The sequence below is a fragment of the Dipteris shenzhenensis genome, chromosome 14 (genome assembly GCF_047967505.1).
Source record: "Dipteris shenzhenensis isolate YYH24624 ecotype China chromosome 14, Dip_SZ_1.0, whole genome shotgun sequence".
NCBI classification, from domain to species: Eukaryota; Viridiplantae; Streptophyta; class Polypodiopsida; order Gleicheniales; family Dipteridaceae; genus Dipteris; species Dipteris shenzhenensis.
In genome coordinates this window covers 56,739,325-56,750,304 of record NC_141609.1, presented here as the reverse complement: position 1 = coordinate 56,750,304, position 10,980 = coordinate 56,739,325, and the positions used below count along the sequence as shown (strand labels likewise).

General features: G+C 45.1%; 1 protein-coding gene across 2 annotated transcripts in view; it reads left to right on the top strand.

The window, feature by feature from the left end:
- The first annotated feature begins 778 nt into the window (after positions 1-778).
- The window catches only part of EMB1030 (Alanyl-tRNA synthetase, class IIc), a 56,165-nt gene continuing 45,963 nt past the window's right edge, over positions 779-10,980 (top strand). Inside the window, exons 1-2 of one of the 2 annotated variants that reach the window (XM_087384419.1) lie at positions 779-960; positions 2,758-2,826. The gene's annotated coding sequence lies outside the window, so the exon portion shown is untranslated. Of the gene's footprint in view, positions 961-1,070; positions 2,643-2,757; positions 2,827-10,980 lie in introns of those variants that run through there. The other variant, XM_087384420.1, reaches the window with a different exon arrangement.

Below are 10,980 nucleotides of genomic sequence, written 5' to 3'. Positions count from 1 at the left end.
TAAGTGCGAACATGTGTTCATACTAGCAATAATGCCACCTACCCTCCATTATGCTTCAATTGAAACTCTCGCCTCCCCTTTTATCTCTTAGTTTAATCATGGCCCCTCTTCCTTTTCACCCCTTTTTTCTTCACAACTAATTAATAGGAATTTTCCATTTTTGGCCTGCTGTAGGTAGCCTTAGTGAAGGCTTCACTTTGGAGATGGGCAAAATTTAGAAATCTTAAAAGTTTTTATTATGAATTGTTGATCGGTCCACTTATGTGCTTTTTGTTTTTATGATTGATTATCTCCACCTATTCCTCCCTCTTTCTCTCTCTTTCTATTTGAAGGCAAGCCCATCCACCTATTCCTCCCTCTTTCTCTCTCTTTCCTATTTGAAGGCAAGCCCACCCCCCCTCCCCCTTTCTCTCTCTCTCCCCCTCTTCTCCTTCATGCACATTGAAGTAGTCTCTCTCTCTCTCTCTCTCTCTCTCTCTCTCTCTCTCTCTTTTCCAAGCTACTCATTTGAGGCAGGCCTTTTGAATGCTTTATGAGCATTCATCTTGTTTCAATGTCAGGGGACTTACTAGCAACAAAGCGCCAATATGGACCTTTACACAAAAAAAAACTATTTTTCTTATAAATGTTGTGAAATTGATTATTAAATCTTTAACCTATTAGTAGGGAAAAAAAATGGAGGATTGAGGAGAGAGGAGTTGCCACGTGTCAACATTCTAGATTGAACGATTGACGATGACGACGATTGAAGAAGATTGAACCTGCATTCCATAAACCTGCATGCGATTCAAACCTGCAAAACGGTTTCCTGCTGTGACCTACGCATGCTCCTGCTGATGTGCTGCAAAGCTGCTCCATCCAATTCGACCCTGCTGCTTTGGACGCTGATTCTCCTGCTGCTGTGCTGCAAAGCTGCTCCAACCAGTTCGACCATGCTTCCTCCTGCTTCTCTGTGATCCGGTATGATGCTCTTGCTCATTCGACTCTATCACTCTACTCAAGTAATCCCGTGCATACAGTTCTTTGTAATCCCGTGCGAGCTTTTGGCTTCTACTCAAGTAGGAAAGTCGCGTTGCTGATTGAGCCTGGCAACATTCGAAGGAGAAAAGGTAGCTCGTGGAAGTAGAAAAGGTAGCTCCTGGAAGTTTTGTAAAGCAGTTTCTCATGGTCCCAAAAGTAAAGCCAATCCGATAGTTTGCCAAGCAAACAGCTTCAGGTTCTGGAGAAGAAAACACAGACACTTCATCCGGTGACTTATCCGATACAAATGCACCCAATTTGTTTGTGGGTTTGGATTCGCAACCCAATAGCAGGAAGGAAACTTCCAATAGCTTCGAGGAACGCCTGGCAGCATAAAGATGTCTGCGGAAGCAACCAAGAGGGCGGAAGAAGAGAAGATGTATGGACCGATAGATTATGATGCTCCCGTCTCAAAACCGAATGCGAAAGAAGGCGTCAGTCTCCCTGTGAAAGTTGGGATAGGCGTTGCAGTAGTTGTTTTTGGTGTTGTTTTTTCGTTTGGGGACCTTTTTCCATCCGGAGAGGTGGTGCAGGAGAAGGTTGTGACGAATGGGGAAATGAGCACGGAAGAGTTAGGCAAGTTGAAGGAACGGCTGCAAGGTTATAAAGCGATTTTGAAAATTCATCCCGATGATTTAAATGCTTTGGAGGGAGCAGCAGTCACAGGCAACTCCAGCAAATGTGGAGGTGCTCCGATTGCTGGGTGAAGTACAAAATGCTCTTGGAAAGTATGAGCAAGCTGCTGCTACTTATCGGAGGGCTCTTAACGGTCTCTCCAAAGGGGAGCCTCACACTCCAGCAACGGTCATATCAGCTCAGAGGTAGAATCCCTTTTCCAAATGCGGTATGCATCAGAAGGAGCAATGCATCCGATGAAGGGGATGACAGAACTTTTGAAGAGGAAAGTAAGCTCCATGTAGAAACCCCTCATACGTTGAACAGTAGCTATGACTCTGAGCATATCAGCTCACCAACCCACCCCAAGGCGTAGCTGCAACTAGACGTGCACCCTCGCAGTTGGATTAATTTGGCTGAGACATGCAGTTCAACATGAAAATGTGATTTAGGCTACTCTATCAAGCGTTTGAAAAGTAAGAGACGTCATCTAGACACCCATTTAAACATCATGTAAAAGAGATCAAAATTTTGAGAAGGTGTTGGGTGAGAGTTACCCAAAAACACATGCAGATTTGAATAGAGAAGTTTCTGACGCCGAATTTCGATGCCGAGACCCAGCAAATTGTGACGCCTCCTCACTTTGAACAATTCGATCATCTCAAAGGCGAGATTGAGAGGTAAGAAAGCGATGCTCAAGTAGGCAGCATGTAAACATTGTTCAATCATACAAATAGTTTGCTTTTGGCCAGATTCATCAACCCCAAAATCTGTGCATGAATGGAAAGAGCTTCTCATCTTGCATATAACCCAGTAACTACAGGATGTGGCTGCCCCCGATGCTCAAGTACAAGAAAAATTCTAGCTGTTTAAGCAATTTTTAAAAGTGGTTTTTGGCTGTCTGCCATGGGCATTGCACAAACAATGGAGTCACCACCTTAAATAATTTTGCTTATGAAGGAAAGCTATGGGGGGTTGTTAGACCTCATTCTTAAAAGAAAAGAGAGGTATTTGGTTGAACTTATAAATATTTAATCTCTTTCTCTTTTGGCATTATTGCAATTAAATTTGCATGTTCTTCATAGTATAATGAATGATGTGCTGATTGTAATGTGCATCCAGGAAAAACTTATTGAATAACTCTAGCTCAATTGAATATTCTCAGCACGATCGAACACACAATTTTACCAGGTAAGCTTCTTTGAATAATAGTATGCATCATATGATCAAGTCTAAATTTTTTGCACCATATGGAAAAATAACATTGATTTTTCATGCGTAATCTTTAACCTATTAACCACGGATACCAAAAAAAAGAGGAGAGGACACGTGGCAGCTTGGAGGAGAAGAGCCTGCCATGTGTCACAAAGAAGCAGCTCTTGGATGGAGGCTTAGAGGGGGGAGGAGGTGGAAAGACAAGAGGCAGGCTTTGGGAACGAGGTGGAAAGACAAGAGGCAGCTTTAGGGGCAAGGAGGAGATAGAAGGTCAATGGAATGGAGGAGATGGAAGGTCGCCTTCGGGAGGAAGGAGGAGATGGAAGGTTAATGGAATGAAAGGAGGAGATAGAAGGTCTCAAAGCCATGGGTTAAGACTTAGCCAAAATTTAAGAATCAAACATCCACCTTCAGATGGGGAGTGGTTGAGGATGGTCAAAGCATGGGTTTAGTACTCGCCCCTGAGTCTCATGGTCATTCTTTGCTCTCTCGCCCACCATTGAGTTCACATTAGCCTTCAAGCTATAGTTCACAATTCACGGCCTTCACTCTTCGTGCTTGCTTTGCAAGCCTTTGACGAAATCTCCTCCTTCACGAAAATAACAAAGACCAAGCTCATCAAGGATTGATAACGATAGAGAACGAACGAAAGAGATGTCAATGTGAGGATCGGTGAATCACTACTGGAGGCGCATGGCAAAGCAGTCCCTGATTGTATCATTCTACACTCTAGCTTGCAGGCCTTACTCATCTGCTCGTTTGCAAAGAGTGTAATTTGTTGCGTAGCCAGCGGTGAGCAATGTGGTTGTTATTGTTTCAGCCTCCAATTACTGAAATTTCGAATTGATCTCACCTAACTTGTTCTAACATCCGAGGATTGAGGCAGCTAAGGTAGCTACAGGTGTACGGAGTGACGAGTCTAGCTAGTTCCATGCAGGTGTGAGGTTGTGATTGTAAAGGCAAAAGCTTCCAGAGGTTTCATAGATATTGGAGCTAAGATATTGCAAACTTAGAGAGTCGTTTCGTTTCTCTAGACATCCGGCGTTCAATTTTGATAATGAATAATTAACATTTTGCAGTGGTAGTTGGTACGAGTCAGCTCTCTGTGATTTGGTTTAGTCCTCGTTATTGGGCACACAATCTGTTTGAGTCTGGGGTTGAGCTAGATTTACAGTTTTAGCTAGAGTGTATGACGATATGGCGTTCAATTTTGATAATGAATAATAAAAAAGTCTGGTATCTTTGTGATTTGGTTTAGTCCTTTTTATTGGGCACACAATCTGCTGGTTGTCCATGTTATAATTAATGATCACAGTTGGCTAGATGCTAGTTGCAATTTATTGGGAAGCATAGAGTCGAAGACTTGCGTTGATACGTGCAGTGCCTCTACAGACAAATTGAGCAGGTTATACTTGCGTTAATATTTCGCTACTATTTGTCTGTCAAGCTGTCTCGCGCTGCGGTGGGGGACGCGGTCTCCTCGCTCTGTGGACTCTCTGAGCTATGTCCAGAGTGATCCCTTGTCTTTGTCAATCCCCCTTGAGGAAAGCTGTGATAGGTCGGACCTCAATAGAGTGTACTCTGGGGATGCTCTCTTGCGCATGTGGTCTCTGCGCCCCTTTCTCGGTAATATTGTGCTGGCTGCTCATCTAGACTGCTCTCATGTCGGTTAGCTCCTCCTCCACTCCAATGTGTCCTGGGGCTAACTCAAATGTATAGAAGTCTGTGTAGCGTCGCTATGCCCGGTCATCCTTTATATCCTGTGGTGGTCTGGCCATCCCCTGCTACTTGCTGGTCTGTCATAGAAGTGTCTCCCTATGCCGACGCATCTCCATCAGATGACGCTTGATACAGACCTGGTCATGGAAATGGATCAGTCGCGACAAAGGGCTGAAGCCACTCCCCTCCCGGTAGAGAGAGTGGTAGCGCCCCCGGATCTCGTAGTAGGCTGGGCAAACACAAAGAAAATACTCCTTTGTCTCAACGGCCCCCAACATACATAGCGTACAGACCCACTGCTCTCTGGGTATACCTGCTGCTCTCCTTGCCTCGATCCTCAGCTGATGGGACGAAACCCGCATCTGACCAATGGCAATCCTCAATGCATGGGAGACTCCTCTGTCCTCGAGATATTGGGGTCTGATGATGAATCCCTCCTCTGATACTCTTAGGAAGTGGTTGCGATAAAACTGGGTTGGTGGGGAGCTCCCGCTCCTGGGAGCTCCTCCCCCCAAGTCCGGGATGTATGAAAGTGGAGGAGGTCTAACCGTATGATACGGTTGATCTCATCTCGTGGGATCCACTCAGGATGCGCATCCATGTTGTACTAAAAGGGGGGAAGCCTGTCCATCAGGATACCGTACCTGGCAAACCAAGTGGATATGCGTGCATACCATGTGTCTGCCCCGCTCTCTGCTAGTCGTCTGGATGACTCTAGGGCCAACCTCGGAAGTCTCCAGTGGGGTAAGTCCTAGACTTTGTGGATGAAAGTCACTGCCTAAAAGATGACATCAACTTGGAGAGGGGTCATGGCGAACTCTGCCTATAGTATCTCATGTGGGACTGAGGGCTTACATCGGATCATCCTGGACCCCATCGTCACCTGTAGCCGCTCAAAGCTCCTCCAGTCTGTCCTCGGAAGATTGCATCCCCAGGAACGGTGCTGCATACATGGCAGTTGGTCGCACCAGTGTGTCAAAAAGCCAGCCCTTCGTCGATGGATCCTGGAAGTGCACCTGGAAGCATTGTCGCTCTAGTCTAGCCAAAGCACTACGCCCTCATGTGAGCCGTGCTTGGGTTGCATGGGTCATCGTGAAGATGGGTCTTGTGAAGACTGCTCCCAAATATGTGTACGACTGCACTAACTCCATTGGCTCGCCACGATAGGTGAAACTAAGTCGACGAATCACTGCTCGTGAGGTGTTGAAGATCATGACCTTGAGTTTTTCCAAGGTTGATTGTCAGGTCTCTCTCTCTGCAAAACACCTCTAATGCCTCCAGATCTCTTTGCAACCCCTCTGCCAAAGAGGATATAAGAACTATATCATCAGCATATAGCAATATTTGTATGAGGAGATCACCTAGTAATGAACCCTCGCCCCCCTAGGCGATCTATGAAAGATGTGATCTCATCGATGTAGAGTCCAAAGAGTGTCGGTGAGAGAGGGCAGCCCTGCTTCACCCCAATGGTGCTCTCGACCCAATTCGATAGACCGCTAGGAGCACGGACCCTACCTCTGACTGACTCATATAGGCTCATCACACCCCAGATCAACGTCTTTGGAATCTGCATCTCCTAGTAGTCTCCTGATCATGCGGGATCGTGGGATAGTGTCGAAAGCCTTAACGAAAGTCTTCGAAACATGTGTAGACTTTCTGATGTCTGAACCTCGCCTCCTCAATGACAGCCCTCAGAGTGAAAATGTGGTCTAGAGTAGAGTGCTGCCTCCTGTCTCCTGCCTGCCCTAGTGCTCACTGCCCCCGCGCCTCTGAATGACTGCTGATCTCCCTCTCGAGTACCGATCCATAGATCTTGGCCAATGTGTGGCCAATCATGAGGGTGCGATAGTTCCCGGTGTCCATGAGGTCTCCTGCTTTGTGTATCGGTACGATAGTGGTGGTGCTCCATGCTAGTGGGAAGCCGTGACAAACTGCAAGGTTAAACTTATGTGTAAGAATCAGTGCTAGAACCTCCTGTGTGAAGGCCCTCATGATCCGGTGCTTTCCGGTTGTGGAGCCGGCGAAGTGCAGCCCGCACATTCTGCATAGTGAATAGATGAGAGGTATTGGGCTTGGGCATAGAGGACATGTCTGGCACAAAAAGTGCGGAGTCGTAGGTTCAAGTTCGTAGTAGTTGTGTTGGTAGCAATTGCCTACATGTTGTGGTGCTTGGGCTAGACCGAGCATTTATTGCGGGGCCATGAGCCGTGTGCACTCCTAGAGGCGCAACCTGTGTGCGTGTCAATGTAGGGAGTTTCCTTTTCTAGTATTTCTGCTTTGTAGTTACTTGGAAATAGATGGCCATCTTCTTTCTTGTTTATTATGGCAAGGAGAGAGAAGCTTACTCTTGTAAAACCAACCAGCTACCTTCATCTTCCGCCACAGCTTGCGCATGCCTAGAGCTTCCTGATGCATCTTCTTCTACCGGGACTTGTTCCTAGTGCTACTCGTGCACTTTTGGCACTCGTTTCCCATCTCTATTTGATGGCATATGTTCAAGGTGAGCCAAAAGCTGATTGCGATTTCAACATAAGGCTTTCCTACTTAATGATTTCACTTGTATCTTCTAGGCCATCTTCGCCTCTGTTCTAGCTTACTCACACTTGGAAAAGGGAGGTTCTACCTATTCCTTGCACTAGAACTTGTTAGCACTGAGTGTGGAGGGTTATGCACTGCATGTGGCACTAGCACCTATTTGGATGTGGCAACTACTTCTTGTTAGTTATGGAAGATTTGCAATTTGCCATTTTCTATGCTTACGATTCCTAGGAGATTATTTTGGTGTCATCTATCATTTTGCTATCTTGATACTTTTTGGCTGTGTTCGCTTGAGTGGACATTAGCTGGAGGGTTTTGTCGGAGAAGTGTTGCATCTACTGTTGACAATGGTATCGCTTTTACCATATACTAAGGTCCAGAGAGGATCGTAAAAGTGATATGGGAAAACCCTAACCCTAACCCTAACCCTAACCCTAAGGCATTTTTCTTCATTTGCAAATAGTGCACATCTAGCTATCTTGTGTGCACTTCTCTCTCTCTCTCTCTCTCTCTCTCTCTCTCTCTCTCTCTCTCTCTCTGAGGCAGATTGGGGCTCGGGAATAGTGTCTACAAGTCCTCTTGCTGTCACGAATGATCCGCACCAAGCCATCAGCCCTGCAACAGATTGTTTTGGCTGAGCTCTGTGATCTCCACTACATCTTGATGCAGCATGTCGGGTCATCACATACCTTTACTGAGTTAGGGAGTACGGCTCGTTACGTGGTTGGCCTTGTGTGGTTAGAGATGTTGGTATGTGTACACATGTAGTTGCTTTGAGAGTTTGGGACTCCACGTGGGTAGATTACCTCCTTTCCAAGATAGCATTGAGGTTCCACCAGTCTCGCTCATGTGCCACGAGGTTAACCACGTCATTCGAGAGAACTTCCTACAGCTACACACATTTTGGTCTTGGTTGGCACCCGGCAAGCTTCCAGTGAAGCTCATCTTCTATAGGGACCATTGTCTACGGATTTCATTAATTGATTTGAGTCGGAGGAGCATTTAACTTTTAGGTGACCTATAAACTGTGAGATTTGAGGTTGCTATCACTATCCATTCAGAGATGGTTTCGGGCCCCTCTCCAACCTCCTCTCTTACCCAGATCAAAGATGCCTTGCTGCCTTCATCCATAAAATCATCAGACGCAGAGAGTACTTGCTTAAGTTACAGAGGAGGGGTTAGGGCACACAATCAAACTCTACCCAGTGCGCATGAAGATAATATAGGCTACTTTTTGATTAACCTTCTCCTTTAGTGCTAGCCTTTGTCACGGATGAGTCTCCCCTTCAACTCCGGAGTGCTAACAGAAACTCAATATGAAGACCTTTGCATAAATGGATGCTCAAGTATGTGTGGGTGTGTGGATTTGTATGTGTGAGAGCATATGTTTATACTATGGTCTACACCTACTATTGGGTGCTTATGGCATCAGTGGGAATGTAATAGTGGCTAGTCCCTTCTATGTGTGATGGAGTTTATGGTTTTTAACCTTATGAGTGACTATCATGAGATGGAACTGCACTATGTCTTGTATTTTTAGAGAATGAGTTTGGGCATGTTCCTAGATTCATCTAGATATATATAAGTGCATAATCATGAAGCCAGATCATATGGACCAGGAGATCACGGGTAGTCGGTGAGTCCAAGATCCAGAGCCAGTGATAGACAGAATCGACAATTGGTTGATTCGTGGAGCATGCTTGGGGATCTTCCCTCCATGTTCACTAGATTGGGGTCACGTTATAGTGGCTCTTGTTAGACGCAGGGCCGTTGCTAGGAGACCCCAGTGGACCGCAAGCATAGACCACTGTTAGTGCTCAGAGGTTCTTGTCATTGCAGCCTCATTTACTACCGACACCCACCTTGGCCACAGTCCCAGATTTCTCTTATGTATTAGATTTGATTATGTTATATTCATTGTGATGCCCGCTTAGAGGCCCCACGTCTTTTGAAGACTCTCTCTCTTTCCATCTCTTTCTTTCTCTCTCTCTCCCGATCTTCCAACATGGTATCAGAGCCTTCAACAGGCCTCTACTTGTGTGTTCACAATTAGATTGAGTTGAGTTTGTGTTTGCCTTCCAAGGAGGCATGTTCTCTTGACTCCATTCTCACACCTTTGCCTTCCAACAAGGCCTGTCCTTGTGAGTAGTATAACCTCCATTTTTCCATCTTTTCTTGAGCATACAAGGCTCCAAGCTTGCACCTCTTACTCCAAAGTTGTAGAGGGAATTGTATTGATGGACTTCTTTTTGTAGAGCTCTTTAATTCAACCTATGGTGGAGAAGATAACTCATTTGTATGGCTCTACTACTCATTGTGAAGCATGGTATGAAGACTCCAGGAGAAAGAAGATGAAAAAGAGAAAAAATAGGACCTTGAGATCTTGAATAAAAGAAAAGGAGCAGTTTGAAAGGACTTTGTGAGAGAGATAGTGGAGAAGATCTTAAGAAGAAGGATTTCCCGTGCAAGTTGAATTTTAGTGTGTACTCTGGTTCAAGAAGATCTACTTTGGCAAGTAAATTGCTTTTAATTTGTGGGTAGGAAGCGGGGGCTCAAACAGTAATTGCCTCTCTATCTTAAATGGAGGCAAGCAAGAAGGGGGCGTCTGCCCTAACCTTGTTGCTGTTGCTGCTTTGTTCTCTTTGTTTAAAAGCAGGCGATTACTAGGTGCGTAGCCACTACTCCTTGCTCTGTTGACGGGATTTTTCATAGCCATGACACATGGTTCGGTTTCATAGTAACCTTTATTTATATTTGTCTTTTTGCCATTCGAAGCTATCTTCTTTGTTGAACCCTTGCCATGGTTGGTTTAACACTGTATGGAAGGCAGCTAGATCTTCAATAGACTAACGTCGAGTAGTGCCCAAGTAAAAGAAACTTCATTGAAGACACATGGCCTTTTATAAACATTGGAAATACCATCAGGTAGATGGGAGATCGTTTCCATGGACTTTATAGTTGATCTGCTGCTGTAGACACAAGGAGGTTCGGATTCTATCATTGTGGTGGTTGACCATCTTATCAAATTGCTCACTTTATTCGGATTAGAGAGTCAGTAAGTGCCTAACGTATTTTGTCTGCATGGATTACCGGAATCCATAGTATCAGACAGGGATACAAGATTTACTAGTCAGTTTTAGATTGCTGTGTTTAATGCACTTAAGACTAAGTTAGGAATGAGTAGTGGGGATCATTCTGAGACAAATGGTTAGACTGAAAGAGTCAAATAGACTCTAGAAGATATGATGAGGCTAGATGTTCCTTAAGGCAAAGTCCTTTGAACAAGTGATTAACATTGGTAGAATTTGCTTGTAATGATGGAAAGCCCTCATTCACAGGGATGAGCCCTTTGAACTGAATTATGGATCTAGACCAGCTAATCCAACTATAGTGGGAGTTCCACAAAAGGTACCTTGTGCTATGGAGTATATAATTCAAATGCAGGATGTTGGAACTGACTAAATCAAACATCCGCCAAGCTATGGATAGAGCTAAGACATATGCAGATGGGAAAAGATCTTTCAGAGAGTCTGAAGAAGGGAAGAAAGTTTTTCTCAAGATTCCTTCACTCGCTAAGTTCTTAGCTACGTGAGGTGTCACGATCTGTGACGTATTCCTTTCTCTTTCTAGACTTATGGATGGTTTAATGAATGGACACTTGTGGAAGGGTATGACCTTTCGACGGGACACTTGCCATTTTGACGGGACACTTCCTAATGAGGCACAACCCTTCACAAGAGACATTCTAATGAAGAGACATTCCTATTGTAATGTACCCTCTCATCAAGGGTCACACCCTTCACAAGGGGTACACACCTCTTCATGCACATACCCTTTGGAGTACACACCTTTTCATGTGTGACTCTTCACTCT